Source organism: Cibotium barometz, chromosome 28 (assembly GCF_041138505.1).
Source record: "Cibotium barometz isolate CiBa-2024 chromosome 28, ASM4113850v1, whole genome shotgun sequence".
NCBI lineage: Eukaryota > Viridiplantae > Streptophyta > Polypodiopsida > Cyatheales > Cibotiaceae > Cibotium > Cibotium barometz.
Window position 1 is genome coordinate 25127605 of NC_141073.1, and position 20002 is coordinate 25147606.

Sequence of the window (20002 nt, forward strand, 5' to 3'; positions counted from 1 at the left end):
TAGTTCGTTATGTCCTTGTATAACTCAGGTTGAGCCATTAAAGGTGCAAGTGTTGATATGATTCTGGCTTTATCATGAGAGAAGAGCATTCCTCCGAATGAGGTTTTGAGAGACTGTTTTAATCTTGTAAGGGTTTTATCGAATTCCTTATGTGCTTTCTCAAGCCTATAGTTTATACAATCTATCTTAAATGACTCTTCTCTGTAGAGAGTATGTCTTCCTCTTGAAAGGGAAAGCGATACTCCTCTAGGCTTTGTATCTTGGTTGCTGGTGTGTAGGTTTGGCATTATGAGGCTGAATCACAATTGGTGACCTTGTAAGACATTCAACCATGCTAATCATGCACTCAAGCTCATTTTTTGCATTTTGCATATGTCATGTGATCATTATTATTCATTTGGGGTGGTTGGATGGGTTCTAGTTTCTTGATGGGTCTATATAGTGCACTGAGCGAAGAGTAAGAACTTTTCTCACCTCACTTAGTGATGTAGTAGAACTTGTTTCATTCTGTGACTTCCTTTGGTTTGTTAGTTTTTCACTATGTTTATCCATGCGACGAGATCGAATTTTCTTTTGGGTTTTTGTATCCTGTGTTGCACATATGGGTGTTGAAGTTTGTGTGGTAGTCTTTGATGTGGATGCTTTTGCATCATGTATAGCTTTTGGCTTTGTCTTGTTTATGTCCTGTTTTGGGTTTACTTCTACCAACTCCTTTTCCCTGTCTTTTACTTCTACCAACTCCTTTTCCCTGTCTTTTACTTCTACCAACTCCTTGGTTTCGACAGTTTGTTGTCCTTTGTTTTTCTTGGGTTGTTTAGAAGGTTTTGTTTTCTCTTTTGGGTTCTGTTTTAAAGCATGTTCTTCTACCCATGTTGAGGTGTTATCTTTTACACTCTTCTTGGCTATTTGTCGTGCCTTGGCTTGTAAGCATCTAAGCACATTTAATGGCACCGTGGACAATTGCCTGTTTTGTACACTTAAGATATTAAGAGTTGTATTTTGTGAGACAAGTTGCATTGAAGCAACTCATCTTGGGCAATCCTAGAACATGTGATCAATGCCACACTGTTCACACATTAGTCTCACAAAAGGTGTCAGTGACTATGGGCATGGAAGTATTCCAAACTGTGCAGTCTGCCACCTTGTGAGGTCCATGATGATAGAAACATTGAAGCGTCCAATTAACTGCTTCCTGAGTAGTTTCTACCCTTTGGACTATTTTTGTTTGGTGCACAAGAGGTTTGAGTCCATCATGGATTAAGCAGGACACTTTTTATTATCATGGTGATCAAAGGTTTTACAATAGATGCAATATAGAAAAACAGCTGGCTTTTGTTTGCACATTGTTTCCCTGTCAATGCATGCTCCACTTGAGAACTAACGTTTGCTTGTTCTCTTATTGACAACGTCATCTGAGTACGTAAAGCTCTTCTATTTTTGCTACTCAGTAGGCTGAGTTGCATGCTGAGTACGGCTTGAGCATGGAGGGAAAGCTTCCCAAAGACCTTACTATTAAGGATTTGCCACCTGAGGAGTGGCTGACTGTCTTCAAAGTTCCCGAAAAGAAGAAGACAAAGGTCTTTCTGCATATGGTGCAGGATCACCTATACGACGCTTGCCATCTTTTGTACCAAAAAGTGTACCAGGCTGCCCCCTCTAATGGGGAACTAATGACAAAGTTTGCTAGGGGGTTTGCCTTTGAGAATTGTGCAGCTGCTAAAGCTCAACCCGAAAGAACCTATCCACAGCAGGGTGATTATTTGAATAACATTCATGGAGCATAAGCACTTGGAAGCATTTGGAAGAACTCTCAGGCACACTTGGCAGCTTTTTGAAGCACTATTAAGCACTCAGAAGCAAGAAAAGGCACTTAGAAGCACACATAAACATTTAGATGCACTTGGAATGACATAAAATTACTTGGAACCACTATGAACCACTTAGAAGCACTTGTGATCACTTGAAGAAGTATGTCAAGCACTATAAAGCATGGTCAAGCAATATAGTGCACTGTCGGGCACTCAGAAGTGGTCTGAAAAGGCTTAGAAGCACTAAGATGCACTCATGACTTGGAATTTCTTGGAATCACCATGAAGCACTCAGAAGCATCTGAAATCAATTATAAAGCTTCGTAAAGCACTATAGTGCATGGTTAAGCATTGTAATGCACTGTGAGGCACTTGCAAACATTTGGAAGCATGGTAAAGCACTCTAATGCCCTATCATACAAAATTTTAGTACTCTCAAAGCACTCTAAAAACCACTGACATTTAGAAATCAGTATCGTATAGAAGAGCATATCCGGATACACTATCAATCATATGCGAGAAACTATGTAGCTCTTATAACACACTCTCAACACAGTGATATACCTGAGGCAAATCGAGTAGATACACTGGATGCAGTACATGCGCACTCTTGCCTATCCTCTTTCGAACAACATCTTTCTTGTTTGGGGAGATGCGAGTTTCCACCGACCAAAACTGAAACACGATTTTCCTTTGATTTCATTGGTGATGGTGCTTGCCCTATGCAATTGATGGTGACAAGAATCCAAGGGAAGTGACCCTTCCTCCGCTTCATGTTGCAGCCAAAAATTGGCTGCAATGACATTCCTTCGATGAACTCCTAAAGCCTTGGCAACTTCTCTACCCCTCATTTGATTGTCAACACCAGATGCGCCATTGAGGCATTCCACAACAATAGCCCGCTTTAAAAACAACTCGTTATTTGAATGGGGTGTCTTCACCTCAGATAATGTATGACAAATGTTAGAGAAAATGAGTCTCTCAACTGTCTCTGACGTGTGCTGCAACACTGAGAACGTTGGATGATGGAGGAGCTGTTGTAAAATATTTGTTTGAAGGCCCTCAAAAATCCCATTTGTTTGTTTGTTTGCGCCAGCACTGATGAGAAACTGCTCTCTAGATTTTCTTTGCCTCTCGCTCATCAATGTCACCATCCTCACGCGTACGTGCCATCCTCTTCTCAATGCTTCTTTGTTCCCTCTTCTTTGCAACCTAGTAGTTTCGAAGACCTGGCAGAAGACCTGGTAGTTTCGAAGACCTGGCAGAAGTTCTCTCGGGATGTGTTGTGTGATAGACAATGGGGGAAGATATACAGAGCCTGTATTGCCATTCTATATACTATGAGACTCCATGTGGAGCTAGTTATGAGGGAGCTAGGAGGCTGAGGTCATTGCTGCAAAGAAGACCATTAAAGCACAACTGTAGTCTTCATGGAGAGAGAGAGAGAGGGAGAGAGGGAGATAGTACAGTTGAATACAGCTTGCGCTCAGGCGGGAAGAGAGGCCCTTTTGTGTAGGCGGGAAGCACAGGCTATGCTATGGCAGAGAGAGAGAGAGGCGGAGAGTGAGAGAGAGTGAGAGGGAGAGAGTGATTGTTGTAGGACGAGTGTAGACTCGTGGAGGAGAGAGAATATTCAAAAGCGTTTAATGGGCACGTCATTCCCTTAATGAATGCTTAGTTGCATTTTCAAGCCTGCCTCTATTTCAAATTTAAGCCTCTTTCTCCTCCCAAAGGGGTGGCTAAAAGGAGTGTCCAAGACACTCCTTTTTGGCACCACCTATACATGCTTTCACCCTTTCTCATTTATCCACATCAGATCTCATCCACTCATATCTACCCATATCCACATCTCATCACATCATATTCATTCTCATCACATATATCACATCTATCCCAATTTACATCACATCTCATTCACTCACATCCCGATTCACATGACATCACATCTCATTCATTCACATCCCAATTCACATCACATCACATCTATTCACGTCCATCACATTCATTTACATCATATCCATTTACATCCATCACATCACATTCATTCATATCCATCACATTCATTCATTCATATCAACCACATTCATTCTCATAACCATCCCATTACATGCATTCTATCCACAATATATCACATCACTTCTATCCACATCATATCTCATTCATACACATCTCATCTCATTCATCCACATTCATCCAATCGTTCACATGTACGACTACTCACATCTATCCATACATTCATATCTATCACTTCACATCCACATATATTCATGTCACATCACATCTCTTTACATCACATCACATTCTTTCACATACACATCCATTCTTTCACATACATCCACATCCATTCTTTCTCATACTCATTGACATCCATTCTTTACATACTCATCCACATCCATTCTTCACATACACATTCACATCCACACATTCACATCCAATCTTCACATACACATTTACATCCATTTTCAGATACACATTCACATCCATTCACATCCCATATCATTCATTTACATCCCGATTCCCACATCACATCTCATTCACTCTTATCTCGTTTCACATCACATTACATCTCATCCATTCATTCATTCACATCTATCTGATTCACATCACTGTCATTACATCTCATCCATTCATTCACATGTATCTGATTCTTATTACATTAGATCTCATCCATTCATTCACATCTATCTGATTCTTATTACATTACATCTCATCCATTCATTCACATTTATCTGATTCTTATTACATTACATCTCATCCATTCAGTCACATCTATCTGATTCACATCACATTACATCTCATCCATTCATTCACATCTATTTGATTCACATCACATTACATCATCTCATCCATTCATTTACATCTATCTGATTCACATCACATCTCATCACATCTATTTTTCTATGCAAGTTTTCAGTTTGTTTTTCTTTTGAATACAAGGAGTATTTCTTGAATCAATATCCCCAAAACTTCTTGATCGGAATTCTCAATTTCATACCAGAATTCCTCGAATTCTATAACCTAGATCCACATATCAATTCGAAGGGTCTCAAACTTAGTTTCAGATTTGGCAGGAGTTTTGAGTGTATCTTTCTAAACTGGTCACACCTTCTTTCCTGGAAACTGATGAAAGAGTTTGGTCTTGGTCATAGTCTGATTCAGGGTTCGAGTCGGATAAGATTTTTCTTGAACTATCTTTCTCGAAAAGGTTTGATAATTCAGTTACTATTTTAGTGAATTTCTTTCTTTGAATCATCACTAAACTGATCTAGAAATTAGTTATTAATTCCAATGAGGAATAAATTAATCATTTATCTGAATATTTTGATCTCAATAGATTTTCTGAATTTTCTTTTTACAATCCGATAGCTCATAGAATTTAAACATAGAATTTGAGAATTCTAAAAAATTCTTTTTGCATCTATTTATGCATAGAAATCAACTTCAATGGGAATAACATTTTTATAAAAAAAATCCTTTTATGCATCTATTTATGCATAAGATCAAATTTAATAGGAATAACACTTTTAAAATAAAAAGAATTTCATTATGCATCTATTTATGCATGAAAATCAATTTTTATAAAAATAATGCTTTTGTAATAAGAAAATTTCTTTATGCATCTTTCTATGCATAAAAATCAAATTTAATAAGAATAACACTTTTGTATTAAAAAAATTTCATTTATGCATCTTTCTATGCATAAAAATCAAATTCTATGCATCTTTCTATGCATCATTGATGAGGTTTATGAGTGAGGAATCAAGGAGGCTTGCAACTTCAATGTTTTGTTCATTGGTTCCTTTTGCAAGACTATTTCCTGTTGTCGGGGTGAGGTTAGGTTGTCCCAATGACACCCAAGTGTCTATTGTCATGATGTTATGACTTGCTCGAGGGCTAATCAATGCACGCTTGCACACACTAAACATCATTGCTTGTAGGAAAATCCAACCATACCATGATAGAGTCTTCCAAAGGAGCCATGGGTGTTTCGGTTATTGTTTCAGCTTCAGATCCTGTGTCTGTTTCATATTCCTATTCACTTTCATCCTTTATTTGGGTCTCACCTTTTCCAATGAGTATAATGGCACACTTGGCCCTCTGACAATTCTTAATGAGGGTTGTTTGGAAACTTGCGAATCTTGATAGTCCTGTTTTATGTAGTTCGTTATGTCCTTGTATAACTCAGGTTGAGCCATTAAAGGTGCAAGTGTTGATATGATTCTGGCTTTATCATGAGAGAAGAGCGTTCCTCCGAATGAGGTTTTGAGAGACTGTTTTAATCTTGTAAGGGTTTTATCGAATTCCTTATGTGCTTTCTCAAGCCTATAGTTTATACAATCTATCTTAAATGACTCTTCTCTGTAGAGAGTATGTCTTCCTCTTGAAAGGGAAAGCGATACTCCTCTAGGCTTTGTATCTTGGTTGCTGGTGTGTAGGTTTGGCATTATGAGGCTGAATCACAATTGGTGACCTTGTAAGACATTCAACCATGCTAATCATGCACTCAAGCTCATTTTTTGCATTTTGCATATGTCATGTGATCATTATTATTCATTTGGGGTGGTTGGATGGGTTCTAGTTTCTTGATGGGTCTATATAGTGCACTGAGCGAAGAGTAAGAACTTTTCTCACCTCACTTAGTGATGTAGTAGAACTTGTTTCATTCTGTGACTTCCTTTGGTTTGTTAGTTTTTCACTATGTTTACCCATGCGACGAGATCGAATTTTCTTTTGGGTTTTTGTATCCTGTGTTGCACATATGGGTGTTGAAGTTTGTGTGGTAGTCTTTGATGTGGATGCTTTTGCATCATGTATAGCTTTTGGCTTTGTCTTGTTTATGTCCTGTTTTGGGTTTACTTCTACCAACTCCTTTTCCCTGTCTTTTACTTCTACCAACTCCTTTTCCCTGTCTTTTACTTTGACCTTGGTTTCGACAGTTTGTTGTCCTTTGTTTTTCTTGGGTTGTTTAGAAGGTTTTGTTTTCTCTTTTGGGTTCTGTTTTAAAGCATGTTCTTCTACCCATGTTGAGGTGTTATCTTTTACACTCTTCTTGGCTATTTGTCGTGCCTTGGCTTGTAAGCATCTAAGCACATTGAATGGCACCGTGGACAATTGCCTGTTTTGTACACTTAAGATGTTAAGAGTTGTATTTTGTGAGACAAGTTGCATTGAAGCAACTCATCTTGGGCAATCCTAGAACATGTGATCAATGCCACACTGTTCACACATTAGTCTCACAAAAGGTGTCAGTGACTATGGGCATGGAAGTATTCCAAACTGTGCAGTCTGCCACCTTGTGAGGTCCATGATAATAGAAACATTGAAGCATCCAATTAACTGCTTCCTGAGTAGTTTCTACCCTTTGGACTATTTTTGTTTGGTGCACAAGAGGTTTGAGTCCATCATGGATTAAGCAGGACACTTTTTATTATCATGGTGGTCAAAGGTTTTACAATAGATGCAATATAGAAAAACAGCTGGCTTTTGTTTGCACATTGTTTCCCTGTCAATGCATGCTCCACTTGAGAACTAACGTTTGCTTGTTCTCTTATTGACAACGTCATCTGAGTACGTAAAGCTCTTCTATTTTTGCTACTCAGTAGCTGAGTTGCATGCTGAGTACGGCTTGAGCATGGAGGGAAAGCTTCCCAAAGACCTTACTATTAAGGATTTGCCACCTGAGGAGTGGCTGACTGTCTTCAAAGTTCCCGAAAAAAAGAAGACAAAGGTCTTTCTGCATATGGTGCAGGATCACCTATACGACGCTTGCCATCTTTTGTACCAAAAAGTGTACCAGGCTGCCCCCTCTAATGGGGAACTAATGACAAAGTTTGCTAGGGGGTTTGCCTTTGAGAATTGTGCAACTGCTAAAGCTCAACCCGAAAGAACCTATCCATAGCAGGGTGATTATTTGAATAACATTCATGGAGCATAAGCACTTGGAAGCATTTGGAAGAACTCTCAGGCACACTTGGCAGCTTTTTGAAGCACTATTAAGCACTCAGAAGCAAGAAAAGGCACTTAGAAGCACACAGAAACATTTAGATGCACTTGGAATGACATAAAATTACTTGGAACCACTATGAACCACTTAGAAGCACTTGTGATCACTTGAAGAAGTATGTCAAGCACTATAAAGCATGGTCAAGCAATATAGTGCACTGTCGGGCACTCAGAAGTGGTCTGAAAATGCTTAGAAGCACTAAGATGCACTCATGACTTGGAATTTCTTGGAATCACCATGAAGCACTCAGAAGCATCTGAAATCAATTGTAAAGCTTCGTAAAGCACTATAGTGCATGGTTAAGCATTGTAATGCACTGTGAGGCACTTGCAAACATTTGGAAGCATGGTAAAGCACTCTAATGCCCTATCATACAAAATTTTAGTACTCTCAAAGCACTCTAAAAACCACTGACATTTAGAAATCAGTATCGTATAGAAGAGCATATCCGGATACACTATCAATCATATGCGAGAAACTATGTAGCTCTTATAACACACTCTCAACACAGTGATATACCTGAGGCAAATCGAGTAGATACACTGGATGCAGTACATGCGCACTCTTGCCTATCCTCTTTCGAACAACATCTTTCTTGTTTGGGGAGATGCGAGTTTCCACCGACCAAAACTGAAACACGATTTCCCTTTGATTTCATTGGTGATGGTGCTTGCCCTATGCAATTGATGGTGACAAGAATCCAAGGGAAGTGACCCTTCCTCCGCTTCATGTTGCAGCCAAAAATTGGCTGCAATGACATTCCTTCCATGAACTCCTAAAGCCTTGGCAACTTCTCTACCACTCATTTGATTGTCAACACCAGATGCGCCATTGTTGAGGCATTCCACGACAATAGCCCGCTTTAAAAACAACTCGTTATTTGAATGGGGTGTCTTCACCTCAGATAATGTATGACAAATGTTAGAGAAAATGAGTCTCTCAACTGTCTCTGACGTGTGCTGCAACACTGAGAACGTTGGATGATGGAGGAGCTGTTGTAAAATATTTGTTTGAAGGCCCTCAAAAATCCCATTTGTTTGTTTGTTTGTGCCAGCACTGATGAGAAACTGCTCTGTAGATTTTCTTTGCCTCTCGCTCATCAATGTCACCATCCTCACCCGTACGTGCCATCCTCTTCTCAATGCTTCTTTGTTCCCTCTTCTTTGCAACCTAGTAGTTTCGAAGACCTGGTAGTTTCGAAGACCTGGAAGAAGTTCTCTCGGGATGTGTTGTGTGATAGACAATGGGGGAAGATATACAGAGCCTGTATTGCCATTCTATATACTATGAGACTCCATGTGGAGCTAGTTATGAGGGAGCTAGGAGGCTGAGGTCATTGCTGCAAAGAAGACCATTAAAGCACAACTGTATTCTTCATGGAGATAGAGAGAGAGGGAGAGAGGGAGATAGTACAGTTGAATACAGCTTGCGCTCAGGCGGGAAGAGAGGCCCTTTTGTGTAGGCGGGAAGCACAGGCTATGCTATGGTAGAGAGAGAGAGAGGCGGAGAGTGAGAGAGAGTGAGAGGGAGAGAGTGATTGTTGTAGGACGAAGTATAGACTCGTGGAGGAGAGAGAATATTCAAAAGCGTTTAATGGGCACGTCATTCCCTTAATGAATGCTCAGTTGCATTTTCAAGCCTGCCTCTATTTCAAATTTAAGCCTCTTTCTCCTCCCAAAGGGGTGGCTAAAAGGAGTGTCCAAGACACTCCTTTTTGGCACCATCTATACATGCTTTCACCCTTTCTCATTTATCCACATCAGATCTCATCCACTCATATCTACCCATATCCACATCTCATCACATCATATTCATTCTCATCACATATATCACATCTATCCCAATTTACATCACATATATCACATCTCATCACATATATCACATCTATCCCAATTTACATCACATCTCATTCACTCACATCCCGATTCACATGACATCACATCTCATTCATTCACATCCCAATTCACATCACATCACATCTATTCATGTCCATCACATTCATTTACATCATATCCATTTTTATCCATCACATCACATTCATTCATATCCATCACATTCATTCATTCATATCAACCACATTCATTCTCATTCTATCCACATTATATCACATCACTTCTATCCACATCATATCTCATTCATACACATCTCATCTCATTCATCCACATTCATCCAATCGTTCACATGTACGACTACTCACATCTATCCATACATTCATATCTATCACTTCACATCCACATATATTCATGTCACATCACATCTCTTTACATCACATCACATTCTTTCACATACACATCCATTCTTTCACATACATCCACATCCATTCTTTCTCATACTCATTGACATCCATTCTTCACATACTCATCCACATCCATTCTTCACATACACATTCATATCCACACATTCACATCCATTCTTCACATACACATTTACATCCATTTTCAAATACACATTCACATCCATTCACATCCCATATCATTCATTTACATCCCGATTCCCACATCACATCTCATTCACTCTTATCTCGTTTCACATCACATTACATCTCATCCATTCATTCATTCACATCTATCTGATTCACATCACATTACATCTCATCCATTCATTCACATGTATCTGATTCTTATTACATTAGATCTCATCCATTCATTCACATCTATCTGATTCTTATTACATTACATCTCATCCATTCATTCACATTTATCTGATTCTTATTACATTACATCTCATCCATTCAGTCACATCTATCTGATTCACATCACATTACATCTCATCCATTCATTCACATCTATCTGATTCACATCACATTACATCTCATCCATTCATTTACATCTATCTGATTCACATCACATCTCATCACATCTATTTTTCTATGCAAGTTTTCAGTTTGCTTTTCTTTTGAATACAAGGAGTATTTCTTGAATCAGTATCCCCAAAACTTCTTGATCGGAATTCTCAATTTCATACCAGAATTCCTCGAATTCTATAACCTTGATCCACATATCAATTCGAAGGGTCTCAAACTTAGTTTCAGATTTGGCAGGAGTTTTGAGTGTATCTTTCTAAATTGGTCACACCTTCTTTCCTGGAAACTGATGAAAGAGTTTGGTCTTGGTCATAGTCTGATTCAAGGTTCGAGTCGGATAAGATTTTTCTTGAACTATCTTTCTCGAAAAGGTTTGATAATTCAGTTACTATTTTACTGAATTTCTTTCTTTGAATCATCACTAAACTGATCTCTAAATTAGTTATTGATTCCAATGAGGAATAAATTAATCATTTATCTGAATATTTTGATCTCAATAGATTTTTTGAATTTTCTTTTTACAATCCGATAGCTCATAGAATTTAAACATAGAATTTGAGAATTCTAAAAAATTCTTTTTGCATCTATTTATGCATAAAAATCAACTTCAATGGGAATAACATTTTTATAAAAAAAATCCTTTTATGCATCTATTTATGCATAAGATCAAATTTAATAGGAATAACACTTTTAAAATAAAAAGAATTTCATTATGCATCTATTTATGCATGAAAATCAATTTTTATAAAAATAATGCTTTTGTAATAAGAAAATTTCTTTATGCATCTTTCTATGCATAAAAATCAAATTTAATAAGAATAACACTTTTGTATTAAAAAAATTTCATTTATGCATCTTTCTATGCATAAAAATCAAGTTCTATGCATCTTTCTATGCATCATTGATGAGGTTGAGTGAGGAATCAAGGAGGCTTGCAACTTCAATGTTTTGTTCATTGGTTCCTTTTGCAAGACTATTTCTTGTTGTCGGGGTGAGGTTAGGTTGTCCCAATGACACCCAAGTGTCTATTGTCATGATGTTATGACTTGCTCGAGGGCTAATCAATGCACGCTTGCACACACTAAACATCATTGCTTGTAGGAAAATCCAACCATACCATGATAGAGTCTTCCAAAGGAGCCATGGGTGTTTCGGTTATTGTTTCAGCTTCAGATCCTGTGTCTGTTTCATATTCCTATTCACTTTCATCCTTTATTTGGGTCTCAGCTTTTCCAATGAGTATAATGGCACACTTGGCCCTCTGACAATTCTTAATGAGGGTTGTTTGGAAACTTGCGAATCTTGATAGTCCTGTTTTATGTAGTTCGTTATGTCCTTGTATAACTCAGGTTGAGCCATTAAAGGTGCAAGTGTTGATATGATTCTGGCTTTATCATGAGAGAAGAGCGTTCCTCCGAATGAGGTTTTGAGAGACTGTTTTAATCTTGTAAGGGTTTTATCGAATTCCTTATGTGCTTTCTCAAGCCTATAGTTTATACAATCTATCTTAAATGACTCTTCTCTGTAGAGAGTATGTCTTCCTCTTGAAAGGGAAAGCGATACTCCTCTAGGCTTTGTATCTTGGTTGCTGGTGTGTAGGTTTGGCATTATGAGGCTGAATCACAATTGGTGACCTTGTAAGACATTCAACCATGCTAATCATGCACTCAAGCTCATTTTTTGCATTTTGCATATGTCATGTGATCATTATTATTCATTTGGGGTGGTTGGATGGGTTCTAGTTTCTTGATGGGTCTATATAGTGCACTGAGCGAAGAGTAAGAACTTTTCTCACCTCACTTAGTGATGTAGTAGAACTTGTTTCATTCTGTGACTTCCTTTGGTTTGTTAGTTTTTCACTATGTTTACCCATGCGACGAGATCGAATTTTCTTTTGGGTTTTTGTATCCTGTGTTGCACATATGGGTGTTGAAGTTTGTGTGGTAGTCTTTGATGTGGATGCTTTTGCATCATGTATAGCTTTTGGCTTTGTCATGTATAGTGCACTGAGCGAAGAGAAAGAACTTTTCTCACCTCACTTAGTGATGTAGTAGAACTTGTTTCATTCTGTGACTTCCTTTGCTTTGTTAGTTTTTCACTATGTTTACCCATGCGACGAGATCGAATTTTCTTTTGGGTTTTTGTATCCTGTGTTGCACATATGGGTGTTGAAGTTTGTGTGGTAGTCTTTGATGTGGATGCTTTTGCATCATGTATAGCTTTTGGCTTTGTCTTGTTTATGTCCTGTTTTGGGTTTACTTCTACCAACTCCTTTTCCCTATCTTTTACTTCTACCAACTCCTTTTCCCTGTCTTTTACTTTGACCTTGGTTTCGACAGTTTGTTGTCCTTTGTTTTTCTTGGGTTGTTTAGAAGGTTTTGTTTTCTCTTTTGGGTTCTGTTTTAAAGCACGTTCTTCTACCCATGTTGAGGTGTTATCTTTTACACTCTTCTTGGCTATTTGTCGTGCCTTGGCTTGTAAGCATCTAAGCACATTTAATGGCACCGTGGACAATTGCCTGTTTTGTACACTTAAGATGTTAAGAGTTGTATTTTGTGAGACAAGTTGCATTGAAGCAACTCATCTTGGGCAATCCTAGAACATGTGATCAATGCCACACTGTTCACACATTAGTCTCACAAAAGGTGTCAGTGACTATGGGCATGGAAGTATTCCAAACTGTGCAGTCTGCCACCTTGTGAGGTCCATGATAATAGAAACATTGAAGCGTCCAATTAACTGCTTCCTGAGTAGTTTCTACCCTTTGGACTATTTTTGTTTGGTGCACAAGAGGTTTGAGTCCATCATGGATTAAGCAGGACACTTTTTATTATCATGGTGGTCAAAGGTTTTACAATAGATGCAATATAGAAAAACAGCTGGCTTTTGTTTGCACATTGTTTCCCTGTCAATGCATGCTCCACTTGAGAACTAACGTTTGCTTGTTCTCTTATTGACAACGTCATCTGAGTACGTAAAGCTCTTCTATTTTTGCTACTCAGTAGCTGAGTTGCATGCTGAGTACGGCTTGAGCATGGAGGGAAAGCTTCCCAAAGACCTTACTATTAAGGATTTGCCACCTGAGGAGTGGCTGACTGTCTTCAAAGTTCCCGAAAAGAAGAAGACAAAGGTCTTTCTGCATATGGTGCAGGATCACCTATACGACGCTTGCCATCTTTTGTACCAAAAAGTGTACCAGGCTGCCCCCTCTAATGGGGAACTAATGACAAAGTTTGCTAGGGGGTTTGCCTTTGAGAATTGTGCAGCTGCTAAAGCTCAACCCGAAAGAACCTATCCACAGCAGGGTGATTATTTGAATAACATTCATGGAGCATAAGAACTTGGAAGCATTTGGAAGAACTCTCAGGCACACTTGGCAGCTTTTTGAAGCACTATTAACCACTCAGAAGCAAGAAAAGGCACTTAGAAGCACACAGAAACATTTAGATGCACTTGGAATGACATAAAATTACTTGGAACCACTATGAACCACTTAGAAGCACTTGTGATCACTTGAAGAAGTATGTCAAGCACTATAGAGCATGGTTAAGCAATATAGTGCACTGTCGGGCACTCAGAAGTGGTCTGAAAATGCTTAGAAGCACTAAGATGCACTCATGACTTGGAATTTCTTGGAATCACCATGAAGCACTCAGAAGCATCTGAAATCAATTGTAAAGCTTCGTAAAGCACTATAGTGCATGGTTAAGCATTGTAATGCACTGTGAGGCACTTGCAAACATTTGGAAGCATGGTAAAGCACTCTAATGCCCTATCATACAAAATTTTAGTACTCTCAAAGCACTCTAAAAACCACTGACATTTAGAAATCAGTATCGTATAGAAGAGCATATCCGGATACACTATCAATCATATGCGAGAAACTATGTAGCTCTTATAACACACTCTCAACACAGTGATATACCTGAGGCAGATCGAGTAGATACACTGGATGCAGTACATGCGCACTCTTGCCTATCCTCTTTCGAACAACATCTTTCTTGTTTGGGGAGATGCGAGTTTCCACCGACCAAAATTGAAACACGATTTCCCTTTGATTTCATTGGTGATGGTGCTTGCCCTATGCAATTGATGGTGACAAGAATCCAAGGGAAGTGACCCTTCCTCCGCTTCATGTTGCAGCCAAAAATTGGCTGCAATGACATTCCTTCGATGAACTCCTAAAGCCTTGGCAACTTCTCTACCACTCATTTGATTGTCAACACCAGATGCGCCATTGTTGAGGCATTCCACGACAATAGCCCGCTTTAAAAACAACTCGTTATTTGAATGGGATGTCTTCACCTCAGATAATGTATGACAAATGTTAGAGAAAATGAGTCTCTCAACTGTCTCTGATGTGTGCTGCAACACTGAGAACGTTGGATGATGGAGGAGCTGTTGTAAAATATTTGTTTGAAGGCCCTCGAAAATCCCATTTGTTTGTTTGTTTGCGCCATCACTGATCTGTAGAATTTCTTTGCCTCTCGCTCATCAATGTCACCATCCTCACGCGTACGTGCCATCCTCTTCTCAATGCTTCTTTGTTCCCTCTTCTTTGCAACCTAGTAGTTTCGAAGACCTGGCAGAAGACCTGGTAGTTTCGAAGACCTGGCAGAAGTTCTCTCGGGATGTGTTGTGTGATAGACAATGGGGGAAGATATACAGAGCCTGTATTGCCATTCTATATACTATGAGACTCCATGTGGAGCTAGTTATGAGGGAGCTAGGAGGCTGAGGTCATTGCTGCAAAGAAGACCATTAAAGCACAACTGTAGTCTTCATGGAGAGAGAGAGAGAGGGAGAGAGGGAGATAGTACAGTTGAATACAGCTTGCGCTCAGGCGAGAAGAGAGGCCCTTTTGTGTAGGCGGGAAGCACAGGCTATGCTATGGCAGAGAGAGAGAGAGGCGGAGAGTGAGAGAGAGTGAGAGGGAGAGAGTGATTGTTGGAGGACGAGTGTAGACTCGTGGAGGAGAGAGAATATTCAAAAGCGTTTAATGGGCACGTCGTTCCCTTAATGAATGCTCAGTTGCATTTTCAAGCCCGCCTCTATTTCAAATTTAAGTCTCTTTCTCCTCCCAAAGGGGTGGCTAAAAGGAGTGTCCAAGACACTCCTTTTTGGCACCACCTATACATGCTTTCACCCTTTCTCATTTATCCACATCAGATCTCATCCACTCATATCTGCCCATATCCACATCTCATCACCTCATATTCATTCTCATCACATATATCACATCTATCCCAATTTACATCACATCTCATTCACTCACATCCCGATTCACATGACATCACATCTCATTCATTCACATCCCAATTCACATCACATCACATCTATTCACGTCCATCACATTCATTTACATCATATCCATTTACATCCATCACATCACATTCATTCATATCCATCACATTCATTCATTCATATCAACCACATTCATTCTCATAACCATCCCATTACATGCATTCTATCCACATTATATCACATCACTTCTATCCACATCATATCTCATTCATACACATCTCATCTCATTCATCCGCATTCATCCAATCGTTCACATGTACGACTACTCACATCTATCCATACATTCATATCTATCACTTCACATCCACATATATTCATGTCACATCACAACTCTTTACATCACATCACATTCTTTCACATACACATCCATTCTTTCACATACATCCACATCCATTCTTTCTCATACTCATTGACATTTATTCTTTACATACTCATCCACATCCATTCTTCACATACACATTCACATCCACACATTCACATCCAATCTTCACATACACATTTACATCCATTTTCAAATACACATTCACATCCATTCACATCCCATATCATTCATTTACATCCCGATTCCCACATCACATCTCATTCACTCTTATCTCGTTTCACATCACATTACATCTCATCCATTCATTCATTCACATCTATCTGATTCACATCACTGTCATTACATCTCATCCATTCATTCACATGTATCTGATTCTTATTACATTAGATCTCATCCATTCATTCACATCTATCGGATTCTTATTACATTACATCTCATCCATTCATTCACATTTATCTGATTCTTATTACATTACATCTCATCCATTCAGTCACATCTATCTGATTCACATCACATTACATCTCATCCATTCATTCACATCTATTTGATTCACATCACATTACATCTCATCCATTCATTTACATCTATCTGATTCACATCACATCTCATCACATCTATTTTTCTATGCAAGTTTTCAGTTTGTTTTTCTTTTGAATACAAGGAGTATTTCTTGAATCAATATCCCCAAAATTTCTTGATCGGAGTTCTCAATTTCATACCAGAATTCCTCGAATTCTATAACCTTGATCCACATATCAATTCGAAGGGTCTCAAACTTAGTTTCAGATTTGGCAGGAGTTTTGAGTGTATCTTTCTAAACTGGTCACACCTTCTTTCCTGGAAAATGATGAAAGAGTTTGGTCTTGGTCATAGTCTGATTCAAGGTTCGAGTCGGATAAGATTTTTCTTGAACTATCTTTCTCGAAAAGGTTTGATAATTCAGTTACTATTTTACTGAATTTCTTTCTTTGAATCATCACTAAACTGATCTCTAAATTAGTTATTAATTCCAATGAGGAATAAATTAATCATTTATCTGAATATTTTGATCTCAATAGATTTTCTGAATTTTCTTTTTACAATCCGATAGCTCATAGAATTTAAACATAGAATTTGAGAATTCTAAAAAATTCTTTTTGCATCTATTTATGCATAAAAATCAACTTCAATGGGAATGACATTTTTATAAAAAAAATCCTTTTATGCATCTATTTATGCATAAGATCAAATTTAATAGGAATAACACTTTTAAAATAAAAAGAATTTCATTATGCATCTATTTATGCATGAAAATCAATTTTTATAAAAATAATGCTTTTGTAATAAGAAAATTTCTTTATGCATCTTTCTATGCATAAAAATCAAATTTAATAAGAATAACACTTTTGTATTAAAAAAATTTCATTTATGCATCTTTCTATGCATAAAAATCAAATTCTATGCATCTTTCTATGCATCATTGATGAGGTTTATGAGTGAGGAATCAAGGAGGCTTGCAACTTCAATGTTTTGTTCATTGGTTCCTTTTGCAAGACTATTTCTTGTTGTCGGGGTGAGGTTAGGTTGTCCCAATGACACCCAAGTGTCTATTGTCATGATGTTATGACTTGCTCGAGGGCTAATCAATGCACGCTTGCACACACTAAACATCATTGCTTGTAGGAAAATCCAACCATACCATGATAGAGTCTTCCAAAGGAGCCATGGGTGTTTCGGTTATTGTTTCAGCTTCAGATCCTGTGTCTGTTTCATATTCCTATTCACTTTCATCCTTTATTTGGGTCTCTGCTTTTCCAATGAGTATAATGGCACACTTGGCCCTCTGACAATTCTTAATGAGGGTTGTTTGGAAACTTGCGAATCTTGATAGTCCTGTTTTATGTAGTTTGTTATGTCCTTGTATAACTCAGGTTGAGCCATTAAAGGTGCAAGTGTTGATATGATTCTGGCTTTATCATGAGAGAAGAGCGTTCCTCCGAATGAGGTTTTGAGAGACTGTTTTAATCTTGTAAGGGTTTTATCGAATTCCTTATGTGCTTTCTCAAGCCTATAGTTTATACAATCTATCTTAAATGACTCTTCTCTGTAGAGAGTATGTCTTCCTCTTGAAAGGGAAAGCGATACTCCTCTAGGCTTTGTATCTTGGTTGCTGGTGTGTAGGTTTGGCATTATGAGGCTGAATCACAATTTGTGACCTTGTAAGACATTCAACCATGCTAATCATGCACTCAAGCTCATTTTTTGCATTTTGCATATGTCATGTGATCATTATTATTCATTTGGGGTGGTTGGATGGGTTCTAGTTTCTTGATGGGTCTATATAGTGCACTGAGCGAAGAGAAAGAACTTTTCTCACCTCACTTAGTGATGTAGTAGAACTTGTTTCATTCTGTGACTTCCTTTGCTTTGTTAGTTTTTCACTATGTTTACCCATGCGACGAGATCGAATTTTCTTTTGGGTTTTTGTATCCTGTGTTGCACATATGGGTGTTGAAGTTTGTGTGGTAGTCTTTGATGTGGATGCTTTTGCATCATGTATAGCTTTTGGCTTTGTCTTGTTTATGTCCTGTTTTGGGTTTACTTCTACCAACTCCTTTTCCCTATCTTTTACTTCTACCAACTCCTTTTCCCTGTCTTTTACTTTGACCTTGGTTTCGACAGTTTGTTGTCCTTTGTTTTTCTTGGGTTGTTTAGAAGGTTTTGTTTTCTCTTTTGGGTTCTGTTTTAAAGCACGTTCTTCTACCCATGTTGAGGTGTTATCTTTTACACTCTTCTTGGCTATTTGTCGTGCCTTGGCTTGTAAGCATCTAAGCACATTTAATGGCACCGTGGACAATTGCCTGTTTTGTACACTTAAGATGTTAAGAGTTGTATTTTGTGAGACAAGTTGCATTGAAGCAACTCATCTTGGGCAATCCTAGAACATGTGATCAATGCCACACTGTTCACACATTAGTCTCACAAAAGGTGTCAGTGACTATGGGCATGGAAGTATTCCAAACTGTGCAGTCTGCCACCTTGTGAGGTCCATGATAATAGAAACATTGAAGCGTCCAATTAACTGCTTCCTGAGTAGTTTCTACCCTTTGGACTATTTTTGTTTGGTGCACAAGAGGTTTGAGTCCATCATGGATTAAGCAGGACACTTTTTATTATCATGGTGGTCAAAGGTTTTACAATAGATGCAATATAGAAAAACAGCTGGCTTTTGTTTGCACATTGTTTCCCTGTCAATGCATGCTCCACTTGAGAACTAATGTTTGCTTGTTCTCTTATTGACAACGTCATCTGAGTACGTAAAGCTCTTCTATTTTTGCTACTCAGTAGCTGAGTTGCATGCTGAGTACGGCTTGAGCATGGAGGGAAAGCTTCCCAAAGACCTTACTATTAAGGATTTGCCACCTGAGGAGTGGCTGACTGTCTTCAAAGTTCCCGAAAAGAAGAAGACAAAGGTCTTTCTGCATATGGTGCAGGATCACCTATACGACGCTTGCCATCTTTTGTACCAAAAAGTGTACCAGGCTGCCCCCTCTAATGGGGAACTAATGACAAAGTTTGCTAGGGGGTTTGCCTTTGAGAATTGTGCAGCTGCTAAAGCTCAACCCGAAAGAACCTATCCACAGCAGGGTGATTATTTGAATAACATTCATGGAGCATAAGCACTTGGAAGCATTTGGAAGAACTCTCAGGCACACTTGGCAGCTTTTTGAAGCACTATTAACCACTCAGAAGCAAGAAAAGGCACTTAGAAGCACACAGAA